The 23,036-nt window shown below is 38.3% G+C and overlaps 1 protein-coding gene across 3 annotated transcripts in view; it reads left to right on the top strand.

Moving 5' to 3' along the window:
- The window catches only part of GPR146 (G protein-coupled receptor 146), a 57,075-nt gene that overhangs the window by 9,489 nt on the left and 24,550 nt on the right, over nucleotides 1–23,036 (top strand). For all 3 annotated transcript variants that reach the window (XM_037385915.1, XM_037385914.1, XM_037385913.1), the window contains exon 2: nucleotides 16,170–16,211. The gene's annotated coding sequence lies outside the window, so the exon portion shown is untranslated. The remainder of the gene's footprint in view (nucleotides 1–16,169; nucleotides 16,212–23,036) is intronic.

Below are 23,036 nucleotides of genomic sequence, written 5' to 3'. Positions count from 1 at the left end.
TAAAGGCAGAAAACAATTTTTGCTTCTGAGGGCCTGAACTCAGGCTATTCCCATGAAGCACGAAGGTATGTCAGTCACCAAGAGTCTGGTTCTATTATGAAGACTGGCGACTACACTTCCAATGACGTCAGTCAGAGGCTGCAAAAAACTAGACAAAGGAGGCAGCAGGGACTGGGAAATATTTTAGTAAAAAGGAACAAGAAACTGAAGGGAGTCAGACGAATTAATGTTTATATGCAGGAGGGAACAGAAGGAGAAGTGAAAGTACAAAGAGCAGGAATATCTGGTAAGTGCACAGAAGGACACTGCGGGGCAGGAAGAAGGACCCCATGGAGCAGATGGGGTAACACAAGGACCAAAAAAAAGCTGACAGATGTGCTAAACCATGTGAAATACCAGAAAGGCAGAGAGCAGCGGAAGAAAGGGAAACAAAGGCAAAAGTAAGCACGTGAGAAAATTGAGGACATACAACCCTCGAGCACGTAACATGAACAGAACAGCTGCTGTTCTACATTTAGAGAGATGGTCAAGAGTAAAAATGGCATCACCCCAGACAAAGCACAGGACAGAGCAGGTAAACAGAAACACCTCAAAATGGAGAACAGGCAGCTTTCCCTGCTTATAGGTCAGATATGGATGCTTAATGTTGAGTGCAGAACCTGAAAACATCACCCAGAAGGCAGCTACTACTCCTCAGTTAGGCAAACAACAAGGTAGTATTTTTAAACATATGATATCCAATTTGTGAGTTAACCCAAGACTACCAATAATGTATGTATCTATTTTTATTATTCATAATGTGTCAGGCAAGAATCAGTCTATTGGGAATCCAAAAGAGTTATTTTTCCTTCTACACAGAGGGTAAGCATTTGCAATAGGACCATAACGACATGGACCAAATACCCTCACCAGGGATTTGATAATTTTGATAAAGATATTTTTCTTGCTGACACAAGCAAATAAAAAAAAAAAATCAACAGATAACCAGTATAGCAAATTATAAATGTTTACAGTGTACAGAACATACATTTTCATAATATTTATAGTATAAAAGAGAAGTCACCCTCTGTTCTTCTTAAGTGAGGTATATATTCGGTTATTTTCTCCCTTTAGATGGTGTTCTCTAGCTGCTAGAGCCATTACTCCTTGAATTGCAGTGTTTAACTGTTCAGCATATACACTGACTTCCTGCCCATCAAAAACTGAAGCACAGGCAGGAAACAGCCAGCCAGGGAAAAAGATAGACTCCAATTGGAGTTGTCAGGCTTTCCAGCCCTCTCAGGTTAGAACTGCAGTGAGAAGATGCTGGTTAGCTTCCTGCATTTTAGAATGAGCGAGAAAATCCTCTTCAACTTCCTGCCTACCCATCAGTGGTCAACAAACACATCAGAAGGAATTTTTTGCCTTTGTTGCAAAAATTCACAGGTTTTCTTGCTAATTCTGGGATGGGTAATGGTAGCAGTCAATTATTAAACCGCTCCAATAGTTTCACAGATGATTATTGAGTTCAAAATAAAATTTTACTGTTATTATTTAGCTAACAAACAAATGCTACCATCTAATAAAAACCCATACCCGTAACTTTATTAAGATATCTAATCTAATAAATGAAGTAAATTATCTTCACATACAGTACAAATAAAAATGTATGACAAGATGTGGTCAAGGCAGTTAAAGATAGAGGAGAACAATACGTGTTGTCATTCTCTGTCCTTCCCTTTGCATTTCTTCTTGGAGTTGCATCACGTCTGAAGACATCATTCAGATCTGCAATTACTGAAAGCAAGCAGCAGTACCCTTTTAAAAGTTAAACTCTAGCAGCCTTTTAAAAAGGCTCATAATTATGCAAACAGAACACACAATAATCACTGATGTGTGTAACCTCACAGCGTATACACTGTGATATGCTAACTACGAGCAGAACAGAGCAGAGCAATCATAAGGATCAGGTCAGAACTTGAAATCTTACTGCAAAAACTTCAATTTGGTCCACTTCAAACTCTTAGTCATAGAAGCATGCATAGGAAGCATGCAAAAATGTATTTTTACATGCCTATGTGTCCCTGAGTATACTTGTGTTATTAGCTACTTAGTAAAAAATCTAACAGTGTGGAAAAGTTCACAGCTGCTGCTTCAAGAATAGGAAGGGGAATGGTCTCTAATACTAATGATTTAAATATTACCAGGATCTTGAGGCACAGCTATTGAGATAGAAGGTAATCAGACATCTAAATCAAACACCCTTCAAAAAAAAAAAAAAAAAAACCAAAACAAACAAAAAACCCCCAAACATTTCCATCTAGGATCTATTTTTATTTAGTGTCAGGACAGAAGACTCCTGCCTTCTGAACCCACCCACTTAGAAATGTGTTTATCTCAAAATCAAATTGATGTTCAACTACCAAGTTATCTTTTTGCCTAATTTATAATTATAATTTATGATTTTGCCTAATTTGCTAATGTAAAAGTAACTCAGTGAATCAACGTATCTACAGCAGAAGTAATAGCTTCTAAATAAACTGGACACACTGGTGTGCCTTTCTCATAAGCAAAAGGGTAAAAGAAAATGAGTAAGAACTTCCATAGTTTATGGGTTTTATGCAGAACTAAAAAAAAAAACCATCAGTAAATAATCTGGCTTTGTAATTTTACTCAACTTTGCTGTAAAATTGCTTCATCTTAGAATTTTGTTTTCTCATTTAAAAGTTACATACAGGCATATGAAACTGACTTCACCCAATACTGGCAGACTAACAAAAGACTGTAATTTTAACTATTCTTTATATTTTCAGTTCATTCAGAAAGAAAAAAAAAACAACCAACCACATTACCAGCATTATACAGCACTACAATTTGGCTGGTCTTCCCCTAGTGAAACTACTGAATTTAAACATGCAGCTGCACTATTTTTCATGAATGCACACAACAGTAAGAATTATCCAAGTTGCAAAAACATTTGCCTGACTAATTTTCATCAGAGAAGTCTTTTATTTTGACCAAAGTACTTAGGGTCGTTGGTACAGAAGTAATGACACAGAAGAGTGTTCAGGTACAAAATGTCTAATTCTTCAAACATTAGGTTAATTTGTTTTCTAAACCTAAACCAATATTTGATCGGTTGGACAAATATTTGAAATGCATCTGGCTAGTTACCTATTTAGAAAGAGAACAAATTTATTTAAAAGGACTTTTTCCCCTTCAGTCACCACAGAACAAAAGTTAGATTGAGCTCACAAGATTTTAAGACATTTTTTAATCTGGTCTCAAATTAGACCCCTCCTAACAGATTATTGCTGTAAGGACACTAGTGGTACATAGGAAATGCTTTAGGAACAGGAGTGCTTTAACAGGAAAGAACAGGTACTCTCTAAGAACTGATAAGGCAAAACACTCTTTTATCTATTATTTAAATAATAGCAGAGCTAGTTAAGGTGTAGTTTTATCTTTAATGTAGGTACTAGGTTTTACCTTTGAATTAGGTATTAAGTATGAGCTGTCTTTCGTGATTATTTCTGCTGTAAAAGTAACATCTGGAAGAACCATGATGTCTTCCAGTCATGTCCACAAGTAAGGTCTGTCCTTTTGTTTAAAAGAAATATTCAGCCTCTATTCTCCTTCTAATTCCCTCCAAGCACATCTATGATATTCTTAAACACGTTTCAGGTTGTCTCCACCTGTGCAGATGATCTCTTTCCCCTCATGTCAGGGCAAAGATCAGTATCCAAAGAACAAAAAATTAAATTTGGTCTCAGCCCAAGCCTTGAGATAGAATTTTACATTGCAACAAGATTTCATTAGAAACAGTCTTGATGATAATAATCATATGAAGGTGAGACATGGTGTGGGGGCACCTGAGCAAGCAAGGGGCATGCAGAAATCTGGATCCTGTCCCCACTCCTGGTCCACCAGTGCTGGCTGCAGGCGAGGTGGCTTTCTCCAGCTAGGCATGGAAAGCCTCCCAGAGCAGAGAGATTCCACACCCTCCTCAGGCAGCGTGCTCTGGTGCTTAATTACAGTGAAAAATGTTTCCCTCATATTCAGCTATAATGCCCTGTTTCACTTCATGACCCTTTCTCACCTTTTCCCACTGTGCGCCTCAGCAAGGAGCTTGGCTCCAGCTTCTTGGTGACCTCCTCCTAGGGAGGGGATTTGGCCCAAGTAGAAAAGGAATTTTACATCAGTATTATGCTACTATTCTACTAGAAAATTTTTATCCATAATATTTAAATAAATATTCTTTTGAATAATACAGTACTCAAATATTTTAAGCACAGATCTAGAATATTTCCACAAAAAAAAAAATAAAGATGCAGTTAATAACATGCAGCTCAGGTACTCCCGAAGCTTTAATAAAGTGCAGGTAGATGCTACTGCTTGCCAAATTTTGAACCAGAGAACACCTATTCTTACTGCAGTGGAATACACCACTATACCATTCAGGTGAAAAGAATAAGCATTTGACATTAGAAACATTTATATTAAAATTTACACAAAATTTCTGATAGGCTGCAAAAGACAAAGTGTAAAGAAGTGAAAAGCATAACCATCTCAAGGTTTATCTTTGGTTTAAAACTGGAAGTATGAGAAAGAGTTGAAAAGAGTTGTTACTTGCAAATGAATAATTAACCTGGAAAGCTGGCTAAACTGTGCAGCCTATAAATTTACTAGAAATAAAAGCAGAAAAATAATTTTCTGATACAGTTCCTCTTACAAGCAATTACCAAGTTTTTTCAAGCATTTTGATCTACTCAAAGAGTAGATCTACTGCCAAACTTTTTGTATATCTTTTCTTTTAAATAAAAAAGTGCTTTAAACCCCACATTGAGAGGTGTCAGAAACATAACCCATATAAAAGAGCACACAGACCTCTAAAAGGCTTCTGAAATCCTTCACCCGTAATAAAAGCCTTAAAACTTTCATTACTTGCTTTTTAGCTTTTTAGAATAAGGATTTTATTTGAATTTCAACCGAATTAGGCTTAATGCTCCTGGTACCGTAACAATTTCAAATAATAATTTTCATCATTCTGTCCAAAAACTTAAATTGTCTGTCTTCCTTACAAAATTACGTGGTTACAATAGGACACTAACTGTAGATTCTCTGAAATACTTCAGAAGTTTCACTGAAGGAATGCCGTTTGTGAATTCTGCTTTAGCATATGTTCAGTATATATAGTTATTTAAGTGCTGTACAATAAACAATACAGCAACATAAGCTTTCAACACATTTGGAAGTGAAGTCATAAAAACTGTCTTGTTTTGGCCAAAGTGCAAAAATTTACACCCAACAAATGCTGCAAATAGGAAGCCGCAAAATCCACTACAAAGATAGAAAATTTTGTAGCATTTTTGTGGCTCTTTCCCCAGACCGATAATCGGAATCAAAAAAACCAGACCACAAAATACCTAAATTGCTTGGTTAGCAGGGCCTTTTGTTGCTGTCCCTCCATCTCACATGCTTATCTGCACATGACAGCCAACAGCACGAGGAATAAGCCACAGTAGCACTTCTGTACCTTCATTAACACAGAATCCAGAATACAAAGGGCTCCGTAATAAGTGGAAAGTGGATTTATGGTATCGGTACAGGCAATACATTTTAAGAGCTGTAGTGGCTCCACAGTAATTAATAACTTCTTGGGATAATTGTTCACAGAGTATTTGGCTTGTGGTGACTCACACTTGCAGAAATGAGTAATTATAAACTCTTATAATAAGAATAAGATGGCTTTGCCAGAACAAGCGTTGGACATAGCATCATCCTTCAGGAAGAAATGGTGGGTGAAGGTATAAGCTGCATTCCCACCAGTTCTTCTGTAAACTCTTAGGTGGAGACACCTCTGAGAAAACTGCAAATATCCTTTCAACGCTCATGGGGACACTGTGGTCTGCATACAGGTTTGTTCTGCAGCTGGTTGGCTGTTTCATGCCCATGTCCAGCAGGACAGGTACCACCAAGGGTGGGAAGACCTCCAGCATTAGTGCCAGGAACACTGCTCCTGGTACATGGTGTAGCACAGGGCTTGTGTCTGTCACTAAGAGCAGTACTGTTCAGTGTTGGCAGCGCTGAGTATCATCGTACTGGCCAGTTTGATGCTAGCATTTTGTATGATGCCTGGATCATTCGAGAAGCTTTTAGTATGAGATGTCAGCTGGATCGCTGGCTTAGGCTTTCCATTTTTGTCTACTGAAGGAGAGATTTCTCTCCGGTCACTCAAGACCAGTGCTCCCTCCTCAGCTTTTGAGTGAAGTGAATTGAGGAGGGGGAAGGAATAAAAACACATGATGATAATTCAGTTTTGAATGCTCATACAGCTCACATGGTTGACATAAAATCACTCACAATTGTGAGTAATTAAAAACTGTAACTCAACAGATAAAAAGTGTTTGCAGGCAAAACCACAATTGGATCCTCCCTTGCAGTTTGTAAAACTGTCTAGTAAGGTCTGAAATTCTATATTTGCTCATATTATATCTGAAGGCATCTCAGTTCAAATGGTTTCCTGATTAAAGATAACATGGGACCAGAAAGAAATGAGTCTATCCAGAGCTGTAGAATCATTGCATGTTCAGCACTGAATCACTACAGAACCCTTTGACAGGAACAGTACTGAAACACTATGTATAACGCAGATACCAAAACTAAACTTGCTGTGCTGTGCCTAAAAACTGTAACAAAAGAACTCATATGCTCTACAAAGAGGATCTCTCAAGGGCACTTTTACCCTGGGAGCCAGCTTATCAAATACTGTTCCAGTCTGGAAGTTCAGAAAGGAAAGCACACATTAGCATTTTTGTACCTTTAAGAAAGAAGGGGAAAACAAAATCTTTAAATACAACTCTCTCAGCACCAGATCCTTTATACCAAGTCACCATAAACCCGTATATTCCTGGTTACTGAAACAACGGTGGGTTAATACAGCAGGAGGAAATGCACCAAGGAAGTAATTTTATCTGTAATGTTCTTACATTGTGGGTGACAATGTAATAACTTGAATTTTTTCATTTTCAATATTATTTCTGAAATAGTTTCTTCCTTCTGCTCTGATTTACAGTATAAAATCCCCAAAATTATAAAAATACATTTCCATTTTTGTCTTTTTGGCTTTGCTGTACTTTTTTATAACTTTATCAGGCCTTAAATCCTAGAAATGCCCTTGCTCTGTCTGAAAGAGGAAAACTGAAATGCTGCTATAGGCAGATGCAAAAAGAACATTTAGTATCCAATTCTTTCAGCTGCAAAATCAAATGCACCCAATGGAACACAAAAAAGAATCAACATCAGGCATTCATTTCAAACACACTACACAAGCGATCAAAGAAAAATGGGAAGAAATCTAAAGCAAAGCTACTTGCATAACAGACTGCGTAAACCATTGAGTCTTTTGAGTGGGATAAGTATGTTTCAGACTGTGCCACTAATGTGACATTTTAATGGTGTGAGAGCTATAAACAAAACTTCTTAAAGAGAGACAATAAACTATTAAGTCTGTTATACCATTTAAAGGACCAAATAAACAAACATACAACTTTTCCTGCCAAAAGTGGACATCACATGAATCCTGGTGATGGAAGCTACAGAGTTGAGAATGTTGGCACTTCTTCTGGACAATGAAACAAAACCACAGAAACCAGTAGGAGAAGCAGCCAAGTTTAGCCACCGTATTCAGGCATCACGATCCTATAAATACACATGCAGCATCTAAACAAGGCTACAATTGCCTTGTAAGAAAATGATCAGTTGTACTACACTAATAATATACTCTGAAATACTGAGGAATCACAATCAGTTTTCATGTAATAATAATAGAATGTTATTCCACACTTCAGTAATAACATTCTGCTGTAAATGTGCAGCAGACGTGTGCAGCAAAGGATCGGTAATTCAGATCCAGAGAATTATGCAGCATCTAGTCCAATCCAGTTACCAGTGAGGGCACAGGAGGAGGACACAGGAGGAGACATACTGAACTACAAGGCTTACGCTGATAAAGGAGCTGGCTGGAACTACTCTTTGTGTGAGCTCATTACTGTGAGCAGGATGCTATCACAGAAGTGCTTAAAATGAAAGCCGACAACATAGATTCCTGTTATTTTGCTTGACTCAGAAAAAAATCATTTACACTGAAAGCTTGCTCTTCATTCATATCACGAAGAGTGCAATGTAAAATATGTTATCGTAAGAAAAGCATGTCACAGGAAAAACCTCTTGATTTCATTTAATTTAAAAAGAGACAGAACTGGGTCGATTTGATATACCATCATGACTCTGCTTTGTTTATCAACAAATACCATGTACTACTGCCCATAATTCAATTTTAGCAGTATATTATCTAGCAGTTTTATAATCAGGATCATTTTTACTACTGGCAATGATATAAACTTGGACAAGGATAAAATTCAACATTATCAAATGGGAGGCATCAGGGTTATGATTTCTACACACAAGTGGTAATTGGATTGGAAGGCAAAGTTCAAGAAAACAGTAATACTCTTGTGTATTAACAGAAGGCCTGTTCTGCTCTGTAGTGCACTACCCAAGGCCATTTCCTTCCTTAATATTAAAATTCTAATCAGCCTTCATTTCATCTACAGAAATTTATGACCTAGTCCAAGTTCTGTATATAGCTTCAGAAACAAACAGACTTGGAATATGAGACCCAGCATGTTATAAATTCTTAATTCAACTATAAAAAACTGTACATGCACAAGCGGAGAATGTTTAAAACATGCCGAGTTCCACACTGTGCAACACAGTGGAATTACTGCTACAAGCACTACAAACGTCTTAGCCTCTAAATGCATCTGTACTAATTACAGATTTGATGTTAAGATACTGGACACACTCTAGATGAAATGAAAATGAAGAACTATAACCACAAAAAATTATTTACAAATTTGTCTTAAGCAGTGCTTTCCAAACTGTGGGGCACCCGTTATGAGCAATATGCCTGTTTTTCCTAAGTGGCTTGTAAGCACTGCCAGAAAACCTGAGCATGTTCGCCTAAGCGCTGCTGCTGTTACAGTTGGTGCCTTTGGCAGGACCTGTGTTTGAGGGCTTGCAGAATACTCAAAAATAAGCTGTTTCTTCTAAATAGAGAATTTTAGTTAGCTCACTCAAATCCTTACCTGGTGGGGTTTTTTTTTTTTGCTCCTAAAGAGACACTTACCTCTGATTTGAATATCATATCTCAAAATTAAGCCAACAGCAAAGAAAAGGAAAAGGAAGTCTGGAAAACGGAACAAAAGCGTGAATACTCTGCAAGGTAAATCAGGGAAATGCCTAGAAGGGCAGAATTATAAATCTAAATGCTTAAGTCTCTAAACAAAATACTAAAACACCAAGCTCGAGCTTCAAACGGTAGTAACAAACCCTGAAGACCACAAGTCTGAAGGTATGCGTCTAGTCTTCATGCCTCCATATAGCTGGAGAGTAGGTACCTGTGTCAAAACAAGTGGGTGGGCCGCTGAGAACTGTGATGTAGCAATATCAACCACACCACTTCCTTCTTTTCTGTCCTAACGACAGGTTCAACCCACCTCCAGCTCCTCCATTCATGAGCACTACAGCGCTCACCATCCTTCTGCCTCTCTCCTACAATCCTCACCTCTAATAATGCTGATTAGTAATGCAAGATTTGCATACAAAGGCAGCTCTCTTCGGTTGCTATTTGTCCCAGTAGCAGGTTAGCTGAGAAATAACCACATACCAGGCACATCCCAGAAAGGGAGGCAATACAGACATCCCAGCTGCAGCTTGTCAGGAGATGGTCATGTTCAGATGGGCCAGCTGCTTGGCAAGAAAACGCCCATGTTGAAATCAGCTAGCAAGCCAGGAGGCACACACATACCCTTTTGGGGCGCTGCTTGGCCAGCAACGGTGCCGCTGAGCCCAACAGCACCCGCTGTCTCAGCTGCTAGGAGTTAGAGAAAGCACTCTTCCAGCTGTCAGCACTGCAGGTCTGACATAATAGAAATGTGTGAAACCTAAGTTTGTGTGCATGTGTATGCATGTGAAAATAAATAAAGGCAGATCAGCCTACAAGTTTGGGACATTGCACAAAACGAAATGGGATGGACTAAATCTTACGGCGCATAAATAATTTTCAGCAACCACTATCAAAAAAGAAGGGATGGTGAAGTACAAGAAACTACTCCAGCTGGCCATGTAACCACTGCTAAGGAATTCACCTAACGTCCCTGGGCCACAGCACTGCCTTCAGACACCAAAAACTTAAAAAGCTTTTAAATCCAGAATAGCTCCACTGTCTCACACCAGACTCTGTATACTGCAGTACCATGGGAAAGAGGGGAAATACGAGGAAGAAAAACTTCACTCAATCCATGCAGTTCAGCAGCAAGCAGAGTTGCCTAAATCTGTCAAGTAAAATGGCATCTTAATTGTAAAGTCATTTTCAGTATTTGAATGCAATTGGATGCAATATTCCTTTTCCAATCCATCAGATACACCTGAAAATTAGAAGCAACTCTGCAGACGCCCTAAGACTGATCCGCCTGCATGTTATCGGAACAAAAATCTTGACTGGCCAAACTTAGCATCCCGTACATGCTGTACTAGCAGGTGCTGCTGGAGCTACTTGTATTTCAGATTGCAGAAGCATTTCACTGATTGACCAACAGCTCTAAACTATATTTGGGAAAGCATCCCAGAGCTCTCAAACCTTCTGTTTAGTGTCTCTCAGCATTTATGAATAAATAAATAAGAAAATTCAGAAAATACCACTACAAACCAGCAATTGTAAAAAGTGAAAGAATATAATTATGTTTACAAGTTTAGTTGTAAAAGATTTCTACAAATTAGAGCCTGTAAATACATCTTATTTTATATAATAACAAAATCCTCACAGGACATACTGGCAATTTAGACAGACCTTCAGTGACAGGGTACACATGCAGACCCTATTGGTGATTTTCCACTTTTTCTGCTGTGTCTCAATTCTTTTAATAAAAGGTAGGGTTTGCAGGTTGCGGGGTTTTGTGTTTGGTTTTTAAACAGGCTACAGCTATGGTAGAGACTGTTCTTCCATGTTTTTATTAATTTTACATTTTTAAAGCATGCTACCAAATGTCTTCAGAAAGAATGTGACACACCATTTATTCTGCCTGCTTATTCTGGACTCAGTTACTCTTACAGAAGTAATTAAAACAGCAGGAAATAATGCCCTGCTCAAACTGATAGACACAAATTGCAAAGGGAGACAAAATGCCAAAAAGAACAGGGAGCTGAGAGGAGCTGACACACACTGTACATATGAACCTAGAACTGAAGTTTATTGCCATATTAAAGTTGTCTGTCAGAAACATGAAGATTTCTGTAACACAACAAGTTACGTGCAAAGGCACTGAACTCTGACACACTGTGGAGAGCAGACGTACAGGGCTACAACGGAGTAGCAAAGGCAGCAAGTATCTGCCACTTAGAAATAACAAGTGACTACGAACGTAGCATTTGTGCAGGTCTGTGGGTTTTTTTATCTAGCATAAAAATATTAACTGAGAAGCGTATCAAATTAGGCTTCTCAGCCTTAACATTTTCTGGCGATTTGAACATGGCCAGAGAATAAGATAAGCATCTTTATAAATCCAGTTCGCTTCACTTTAAATCCAAAAGATTGTGTCTAAGCCGCACAAGAACAGGAGCCTACATAAAATCAAATTTTGTATACAAAACCAACCCAGTTCTGCTCATCATCCTCTATTGGGAATCCTGTCTGCAGCAAGTGTTTTGTGAGCTCATTGTCCTTCACCAAAATACTGTACAACCTGCAATTGTTTTTGTAATTTTTTTTTTTTTTTTTTTTTTTTTTTTTTGCATCAGGGCACTTATCTTAGGGACAATATATAATTTCTTGTTTAAAAAAAGTTTTTTGTCTTAAGTTTACAGTAATGAAGTATTTTCATCAGCACTGATGAGTTAGAGATTACTTCAGCTTTTTTTGCAGGTTTTAAGAGTTTTTTTAAATCAGGCTGGTAAGTATTCCCCATTTACCAGTGCAGATCAGCTTAATTGCTTAGCAGCTAAAACTTGGAGCGAACAACGGTATTTTCAAAACAAATACATCAAGTTAAAGCAAGGGCAGTTGTGGTTCATCTGAATCATATGGCTCCAGATCTCAAATCTAAGCTAAGGAAATAGAGGTTATGACATCCTGCAGCTGGGACAAGTAGTGTTCATAAAGCAACGTTAAATCAAGGCCACTTGGCCAGTTCAGGCAGTTGCTTGCGTGGAAGTGAAAGATCCCATGAGAGCATTAAAAAAAAAAAGAAAGGTTTTGGTGTCCTAGCCAAACCCCCCTTCCTTCACTTAATGCTACCAGAGACTAAGTTTCATCAGAGCAAACGACTGTGGAAGGTTGCTGCCAAGGAATTGCTACTGATTTATTTACATCCAGTCACAGAGAACAGGAATTAAAACACTTTGCAAAACAGACTGGCAAGTTAATTACAAAAGGTCTTCCCATGCTATGCAAATACCAAGTGAGTAAGCCTGCCGCTTGGTAGGTTAGTTTCCAGAAAGATCAATTTGGTAATCACCATCAGGCTAATACACAAACGCTAATATCAACACAAAGGAAGTCACAGTAGCTGGGAGAAGTAGCTGGGAGCTTTAGCAAGGCAGCAATATGCATAGTGGGAGCAGGAGCATAGGCAGATAAAAGTTTTCATTCAGTCTGAGAATCTCAGGACAAAGTTATTTTCCAGTCTCCCATTCAGAAGCATTTTAAGATCTATTTATTGATACAGAAAGCATTGATAAAACACCCGAGAATTTACATTTTCATTTACAGCAGATGAAAAAAGTTTTCTAAATTTTTTGAGACAATACTGGTGGCTGAAGTAGAGGGACCATTCACTGCCTCCCTGAATACAGGAATAACTGCGCCTGTAGCGCCTTTTTTTTGCCTTTTTTTTTTTTTTTTTTAAAGCGGGGAGGAAGCATGAAACAGTAGTACTGGTTGGAGAGTTCCATGACACTGGATGCCAATGTCATGCTGTGTAAACATGTGGACCCATTAGACAATTGTTGGAAGCAGAGAATTCTAAATTTGATCTAGTGATAGGACTCATGCTGTTTGGAAAAAAAAAAACAAACATGGCGCTGCAAAACCACACAAGGGAAATGTTTCAGACCTGCTTAAAAAAAAAAAAAAAAAAAAAAAGAAAAAAATACTATGTGAACAATGATGTATTAGATGGCCTGCAGATCTCAGCCTCTGGAGAGTCCTGACAGACAGAAAAAAAGACCAGAACTCTTGGCTCACAAACTGTTAAATAAGTTTATAACACGTATTTCAACCTGAAACGTTAAAAACTTTTTCATAGAGAAAAATTTATATTCACACGCAGAACACAAAATATTTTCCTTGCTAAAAGACAGTCTGCAACAATGATTTGTATCTTCTTCCACATTTCTAGTGCATATTACTGCCTGAACTAATGAATTCATTTTAGTGAAGCCTGCGCTCTACGGTATCCCCAGTGATGCTGGACCAGGGAAGGGAGTGGTAGTTAACTGCCTGCCTTTGGTTTGTGCTGGCAGTGCAACACTTTTTGCTTTATAGTACTTAATGGTCTAAAACACATGTTGAAATTAACTCCTTCATTAGCTATGCAGCTGCTCCTTATCTCTCTCATTTGTCTTCATTATAGCACTGCAAAATTTTATGCTGTGATTCAGAATTATATATGATTACTACGATACATGATTTATATTTGTTAGAATATAAAATACAGGCCTCATGAATAAAATCATACATTACATATGACACTTGAAAATGTACTCTATTCTTTAAGCTATCTAGAAATACTATGCTAATTCTGTCCACACTACAACTTCATTTCAAACTGATTAACAAGCTTTTTATTCCACTCAAGTTGCTTACATTAAAAGACAAAAAACAGTGTGTTCAGCTCCCAGCAGAACTGCAAACCCACTTTAAGGCTGTCACTACAAAACTTGTTACTCATGTCCACAGGCTTATAGATGTGAAGAGCAGTGTGTATAGCTCAGCATCTCAGTTATGATTCATGGTGTGATTTAATCATTCCTGAAACTCTGTGTACTACATGAAAGAAATTGTACTTCAACAGCAATGATCAGAAAGCAGAAGATAACGCAGAGAGCTAACCCCAAGAGCTGTTGAGTCACAAAGGAGGGAGGCAACGAGGTACACGTTACCTTTGTGAATCCAGAGTAGGTCAGCAGTAGCAAAGCTTCTCTTTGGTGACTGCTGAGTGACCACTGTGGACAGAACCTTTCTCCAGCCCACCCCTAAGAGCTCCATGAGCACGACAGCAGTCCTTGGAATGCAGATCTCAGTATTGCACCTTGCCATGCATATCAATAAGTTTGTGCAACTTAGCCAGCTGAATTCAACAGCAATTCGCATGTCTAATTCTAGTCATATTCATACATGTACGGATACGAGGCCACAGGCCACAACTAAGGCACTGAAGGACTGCATTTGTGAGAAGCCATCTGCCATGGCCTATCCCCACGTGGTTGGAGCTCCTGGAGCTCCAGAACCTGTTACAGCTGCTTCACAGGTGGGACTTCAGCAGTAAGAGGTATCACCCCGGTCTCTTCACATCCACTCATTTAACTACTTAAATCCTCCTTCCCACCTAACACACACAGAGGAAACGAGCTTTCCACATCCATTTTCTGCTCTAACACACAGAGCAGCTGTCTTACTAGGTCCTTGAACACAAATTTGTATGAAAGTATAAATGGAAGATCGGCTGATCTTGAGAAGAGAGGCCGGCCAGCCACTGCGACCAAACAGCCAGCCACTACAGCTTAGTTTTAAGACCACTAGAGTTGGTCTTAGGTGATTTCCATGCATGACATCGCAAATACACATTAGCCATGGAAATCCTTTTCTCTTAAGATCAAGACCACATAATAACAACAGTTTGTGCTTCTATTTACTATTCTTCATCAAATTATGAAACTAAAATTGCAAGCAAAATACTGGTTGCACTGTTTGTTTTTCTTGGGTCCTTAAACACCAGCCACAGTATGTGAAACAGAGGGCAAAGAGAGGCTGAGTGGAGCAGGGGAGCTGGGTAGCTCTAACAGTAACACCAAGTAGTAAAGACCAGAGCCAGTGCTAATAGTAGAGAAAATAAGGAAAAAAAATCTCCACCAGAAAGAGATCAGATCTTTTACAGACCATTATTGCACCTCTCAATAAAGCTTTAATACAAAAAGAATGAAGTGGCACAGGCTGCTACCTTAAACCATTTTTTCCCAAATTAAGTATTCTGCTTACCTCAAAATTCAGTCCTAATTAAGTACCCTTGAACTAGTTAATCTTTCATTTTAGAAGAAAGCTCATCTATTCTTAAAAGTTATCTTGCTCTCCAAATATTACTGTTCAATCATTTATCTAAGCTAAAATACTTAAACCTCTTTAATGCCTATGTATGTATATATCTATTTTAACTGCAACACATAGGGAAATTAGTGCTTTACTTCATTTTTCTTCTTCAGATAAGTTACATCTGCATATTGAAATACTGGTTACAAATTCTGAGCAGTCAGATAAATTATACTTTAATTTTTATATTTTAATAAAATATACTTGTTCTCTGTATTTTTTCACCACAGTGTGCAAAGGAGCAGATACATACTCAGTAATCAAAGTGAGTTAGTGTAACACAGTGCACCAAACCCACTACTTTTTACAATAACCAAACTGACATTTATCATAATATCATATTACAACACAAACATTTGATATCAGGACTGTGAAGTGTCAGTTTTAACACACCAAACATGACATTTTCAGTGACAAAAAGGAAGTTATGTTTCTATTTTTAAATCTACAGCTTTTATGCAAGTTCCGCAATTCACCTCACAAATGTAAATAAAACCATCAACACCACTGTGATACTTTAATTCTATCAACTTTTCAGCTACAGTCAAGTCTGTACATGCAGCAATTCAACACCAAACATCATGAACAATTACGTTACAGATTTCCTAATCACTGGAAGAAAACATTGTATAGTGTAAATGCTACACACAAAAAAATGAAAGTGATCCATATTTATCAGAATTGATTAAATTTTTTTAAATTTCTTTCAACCACCTACAAACAACTGTTTTACCTTTTCTTTTCTTGTTTTCTTTTTTCTTCCCAGTGGCTCAATCTCAGACTGACATTCTCCTGGGCTGCACCTCATGTAAGTACAGCTATAGCAATACAGGGTGACTTACTGTATATATTTACTTCATCAATGTACAACTGTGACAATATTTACCAAAATTGGGACTTCTAGACATGACATTTACTTCTGTGAAAAAGTACTGGATTACTAAGTCCTCACTGAAAAGTAAGCTAAGGCAAGCAATATTTACTCCCAGATTGTCCTTCTCAAAGATCACAAACCAGCCACTGAAGTAGTCTCAAAGATACATCCAATTTACTACATCTTTATGGGTTTGTGAAATCTGGACTTTATGGAAGTGTCCCGTGATCTTTAGGCACTCCAGGGCTTCTTTCTTCCCAGGCAGGGGAACCTCTGTCACCCAGAGGAACTGCAGGAACAGACTGGATGAACATCAGCACTCAGAAGGTTTAACTGGCATTATTTCTGCAAACTGCTTGCCAATCCATGTGAAGACAAAACTGAGGCTGTAGCACTTTCCTCACCACCTCTGCCACCAGGCCATCATGACAGTTAAAACTGCCTGAAAGCCCACTGCCCACATCAATGATTTCCATACATTGACAAGTGTCCATCAGGGAGAAGGAGAAAGGCAAAGCCAACACCTAGTCAACCAGCTTGGGCTAACGCTGCAGGAAAGACACACCTTTAAGAAAGCTAAACAGATCAAAAGGAAAGAGACACAAAACTCGGTCTTTTCTAAGTGGCCAACACCATTCATCTGAGCACTGATGGTGCAAATACCATCAATACTCTAAGGGTATATTTGCATGCAGCCTGAAGAATGTGCTGTCGTGCAGGGGTTGGTACCTGCTCAGAGTGGTGGGCAATAGGTGAGTTGTTCACACACGTACAGTTAATGAGCAAAGGACTATAAGCCAGGAATTATTTAATGTTGATACCAGCTCTGCCAGTACCAAGTGCTGTTCTGTTGCTCTCGGCAAGTCACTTCATCTTCTTGATGTTCTCCTATGTACAATGAACATAACATTTCTGTGCCCAGGGCCCATCTCCCCAGTGTTTAACTTCCAATTTAATATTCTAGTCATAAATGCACTGCCTCCCTTTGATAAAGTACAGTCAGTATCAATAGGTAACACTTTTTAAAAACTTATTTCCAACTATTGTGAAACAGGAGCTGAATGTTTATGGAGTAGTTATTTTTTATGTCAGTTTATCATAGGGCCTCTTTAGCCACAAGCTTGCAGCCGGAGGCCCCAAGGCATTTTTGGGAATGGAAACTTTTTGAGTTCAGCTCTTAACAAATTTCCAGCCTGCAGTATGTTTTTCATTAGTTTACATGGTGTTATAATAAATGATGCACTTACTCTTTCATTTTATGATTTTTTTAAACATGCAACAATTTTTCTGTGCCTGTTTTTTATTACTTTCAATATACTCAACCACACTAATCTTAGAGTTTATGTATAAAAACAGAAAGAATATATTGAGTAAGAGATCAGCTACAGCAAGACACGCTTCTAGTTTAAATTTTTCACTGAAGGCCAATCATAAACCAATTACATGTATGCAGCTCCACAGACAGCCATCCTTTTAGGGGCCATTGTTAAAAAAACCAAAATGTCCGTTATCCCAAAACCTAGAGTGGCCTAGAGAAGACTCCTCTAAGGTATACACCTGCAAGACAGAACTAAAAAAGTTTGATCCCACTGGCCACATACAAAACATCCAGAAGCCTCCCTAAGCCTCCATGTAACAGAATTACAAAAAGAGTTTGGTTTTTTTATAAACCACAGGATCAGAGTAGTTAGGTTGGAAGGGACCTTTAAAGATAATCTAGTCAACTCCCCTGCAGTGAGCAGGAACATCTTCAACTAAATCAGGTTGTTTACAGCCCCATCCAACCTGACCTTGAATGTTTCCAGGGATGGGGCACCTACTGCCTCTCTGGGCAGCCCGTGCCAGTGTTTCACCACCCTCATCGTAAAACATTTCTTCCTTATATCTAGTCTGAATCTACCCTCTTTTAGTTTAAAACCATTACCCCTTGTCCTGTTGCAATAGACTGACCTGGTACTTCTCTGCATCATTTTTGGGCCCCCCAAGAATGCTTTCAATGAACTAGAGCGAGTGGCAGGACACCAAGATAGCCAGGGGGCAGGAACACTTGCCCTGTGAAAGGCTGAAGGAACCTCAGGGTGGAGAAGAGAAGGTTTTGGGTGGCCCTTACAACCACTATGTTACACCTACAAGAGGCTTATTGAGAAGACAAATTGAGGCTCTTTCAAACAATGCACGGTATGATATAAAAAAGACAATGGGCATAAGTTAAAAAACAGATGGATTGCAACATAAGGGAAAATTTACTTTTTAATTTTTTTTTTACCATTAGGACAATCAAGCATTGGAACAGATTGTCCAGAGGTTACACAGTCTCCATCCTCAGAGATTTTCAGGACCTAGTCTGATCTCACAGCTGACCCTGCCTTTGGGCAGGAATTTGGAAAGATGACCTCCTAAGGTCCCTTCCAACCTGAATTATTTTATGATGAATTTGGTCCAGTAAAAAAATAGTTAAAATTTTAAATACCAGAAACAAAACTCATCCAGAATTTGTTCAGACTGACTTTTTATTTTTTCTTGCTACCTATTATAATCACAGGCACATTGGTTTGCTAATACTGTGGTGCAATAATTTTTTTTTAAATTATCACAGAAAAACAGCTGTGGATAGCATTTAACCTCAGACTCCCAATTTCTTAATTGAAATCTTAATTGAAATCTTCCACTGGTGGCTATAGCTTTTTGAAACAAAGTACAGACAGGAGAAAAGAGGCAAATAAAGGTTTACCTTAATGAGTTTTGGACACACAGTAACAGCAGCCATCAATAACCTTCATAGTGAAGTACCTGTGTCACAGCTAAAAGACTTTTTTTAAAAGATTACCTAAGCTGTCTTTCCCTAATTGCAGCTCATAGAGATGCCAGGTCTAATCTTTGTTAGGGTGAAGTACTATGATGCTTTGATCGTCACATTGGATTCTTTGCATCCCAGTATAAACTGGCCCCAGCAAATACAAATGCACTTATAAACAGGAGGTAACAGTGACCCAAACAATATCCCAAATATTTTAAAACTAGCAATATAAACAAATCATAGTATAAGGGAAAAATGAAGTTTCTAAAAAAACCCCAAACACTTAACATTTCAGAATTTAAGTCTCCATCCTAAAAGCACAACTACCCACGTGTAAAATCAAGCCAAAGTTCTTTGTGCCATCTTGTCTTACCCAAAACTAGTTTGGTGAGCTCTCCAGGAAGCCAAAAGCAAATGCCTTTAACACTGTACTCTCGAACATCAGCTCTGGAATGTTTTCAAGGAATGTTCATCTTTCCAGATGCATTTCCACACATCATTGCTAGTAATTTAACTCAACACATACATAATACAGACATTGCAATAATTCAAGATAGACAAGATGAGCATGTCAAAAGGGTTACATGCTTCTTAGTTCGTGCAAGCCAAGTTCACTACACAAGATTCCCTCACAGCCCCCTGTTCCAGCCCATTGGCATTGCACACATGCCACCTTCCCATCCACAGTCATGCCAGGGGCTCCTTTCGTTACCCATGTCTCCTTCAGAACCTACTCCATTTATCACCATGAGGCTTTATGTCTCCATCTTGCCTCCAGTCTCTTGCTGCTTGCTAAGATATACGTCTCCTTCATATTGATTTCAGTACAATTATAAACCTTCATTCTCTCTCTCCCTACCAGCTTCCTTCCTCTCACAAATTAAAGGCTTGGTTCAGCTTTCCCTTTTGAAGTTTCAGTCTCCCTTCCTGCTAGACCAGAACATGTTAATTTTGCAAAAAGAACCATTACTAATATTTTGTATTTAGGAGACATGTTAAGGTTGTCAAACAACATGTTAAACTTGATTGTGAGAATAGCAGAGGTGAGATCAGACATACTATTATGCTGGAAATCATTATAGATGCCACCAGTGGGTAGGGGTAACTGCAACTACGGGTCTGCAACTGCTGAAAAGCCTACTGCTTTTTCTTATTTTTCTCTTCAGTAGTTAAAATTGATGCTTATTATCACTTACTGCCATTTACCATCCCCAGGTGCCAAAAAAAAAAACCCACACCAAAAACAAAGACTGTCCATACATTAGGTTCAAGAACAGGGGAGGTCCTTTGGAAGAGAAAAGCTGAAACATTTGAGAAAAAGAGTATGAACATTAATCAACATTAATGATCAGGGTTTAACTTTAAGACATATTCCAGCAAAATTCACACAGCTAGGAAAAATACAGAAAATACATCTCTTTCTGTAGGGTATATACATCGGGAAATACAAACAGTATTCCCTCTGCCAACCCTTCTAAGGGGGAGCAGTTCTCCACTGTATGTATTTGCCTATTTTAAGTGTTTTATATATAGTTGATACACACATTTTTTTAAGATAGCCCTCCCTTTTTATTTTCCCTCAATAGAAATCTTAAGGGTGTATTCCCAGGGGCTGACACCATCAGGAAAACTAGGCTATGCCAACAAGAAGGGATTCCAGTCAAACAGCATCATGTCTAGCATTGTGTTTCATTTACAAATCTTTCATTTCTATATGAATGCCAGCTCAAAGTACACATTAAACACATATACTTTCTGCTTAGGTATGTAGAGATTGTTAGAGATTAAGCCACTTTTAATTAAAGACTTAAGCAGGTGTCAGTTCACAATACTCTTTGAATTTGGTTTAAACAGATAGACATTCCATGATTACCCAGCAGCGCACTTTAAATACAAGCAGAATCAAAGAGATCTTCCTAAACAAAGCAAAGGAAAGCTACTTTGTTGGATGGTCTGAAGTTTGGTACTACTCATCTGTCATATATGGATCATCATACAATGAGTTGGAAAAAGCATTTTAAAACACTTCAAAAATAAACAAACACACTGCAAACAGTTCTACCAGGCAGAACCCCAGGCCACACAGGACCTATTAATTTCAGTGGGGTTTTGTTTTGCCTCTACATATGCACCTAACTATCCAAGGTTAATTTGCAGTATCAAGGCTTAAAGCAGATAATTCAAAAGCATTCTGGCCTCAAATAACCAGAGCTTTAAACACGGAAATGGAATTATTTCTAAGTAATCTTTTTCTTGGTGTCATACTTCACAGTGACAGAAATAAGAAGAGTACCCTGTTTCTCCATTACTCAAAGGTTCTTTATTTTCTTTTTAAGGGAAATCCAAAGATTAATTTAAAACCATCTGATGAAAATACTTTAATATTTACCTTCATATTTTCTTGTAATATATACTGAATTCAAGTGAAGTGATTTCCAAAATTATCCTGGATGCTTCTCATTTCAAGGTGTTAAATATTGGCTCTTATAAATTTCCATTACACGTTGTCTGACAATATTTGCTGCTCTGGACTACATGAACTGACTTTAATTCTTACAGAGGTAATGATAATGAAGTTTGTAGAAGTTGGGCACAGATGATATTTTATAATTTCATACGCATTACAAGCCCCGCCTTTCCAGGTCTAATTTCATATAAAGTAAGTGTAAAAAATGGTTAGAACGGTCAAATGCATTAATTCTTTCGATCCTTTTTACTTATTATATCATCAGTAACAGCCACCTGCAAACTGGTCTCCTAATTATGCTGTAAATGATGGCACTATACTTTTAACATCTCTGCAGTGGTGTAACAGCTGACACCTGAAGACAATGAAAAAGCACACATGTAATCCCAGAATTTTCTAATTAGTAAATCACAAACTGAAGTCCCAAAGCCAAGACAAGGCTATTAATAGAGCTGTGGGAAGAAAATAACGAGGGAGATGAGACAGCAATCCGCCAGCTGACTAGGTCAATGCAAGGCATGTAGCAGGTAGCTGGGAGGATGGCTAACACAGACAGGGAGGCAAAGAGCACAGTTGCCAAAACAAAGGATGCTGACCAGTTGGAGCTATCATCTACAGGAACCAAGTACCAGCCTGCATCTCAGAAGCTGGTTAAGGGAACCTACACAGCATGGCTGCAAAAGCAAAGTTTAAAAACAGCATAGGATGACTAGCATAAAAGCACAATTCTTAGAGCTTCAACTGATTTTAAAGGAAAGACTAAAGGTCAGCACTCTTGTAAAAGTCAGGTTTCTACTTCTTCAGCATTAACTACAGCAATATTGCATACAGAGAGATGTGAAAAATAAAAAATGGTAGAAACCAAGATCTGTTTGACTGCTTCAGCAACAAGGTCTAAATCTGGAATAACCGCGAAGGCTTGAATCTCAAACATGCACCAGTGCATACATACTAGCTTCTAAATTTTATCAGTTTTTTATCTGGAGACAGTACAAGGAATCTCCCTTAGCCAGGAAGGAAAACTATTAAAGTCAAGTAAGATTCTTTCAGCTGCTATGGTAGGCACAGGTTATTAAGTGGATCTTTGTATGGCTGCTCCACCTCCAGTTTTATTTGCTGGGAGCTGGTTATGTAACTAACACAAAAGAAAATAACCATTTCTAAGTTGTTTTCCTTTGCAAGCTCTGGGCTCCCAGGAAGAACTGAGAGAATTCAAAATCAGCTTCCCTTCTGTTGCTCTCTTGGGTGTTTCTCTTTGAAGTGGCACCCTAAGTGGCTGCTCATTCACCAGTTTTGTAGGTAGCCTTTAAAGCAATGCTTTCCACCCTTCAAGCTTAAGTACAGAAACATACAATTAATTAAAGCAAGTTAGTGGTGTTATTATTTCAGCCTTTTATTTCTACTTGGTGTCAGACTCTAAGACACAAGTGTTCTTTGTAGTAGGATTTCAGGCACTCTGGAGAAAATCCTGAACTTTATATAGTGATCTGATATG

Source organism: Falco rusticolus, chromosome 4 (assembly GCF_015220075.1).
Source record: "Falco rusticolus isolate bFalRus1 chromosome 4, bFalRus1.pri, whole genome shotgun sequence".
Classification (NCBI taxonomy): domain Eukaryota; kingdom Metazoa; phylum Chordata; class Aves; order Falconiformes; family Falconidae; genus Falco; species Falco rusticolus.
This window is presented reverse-complemented; position numbering and strand designations above follow the sequence as displayed.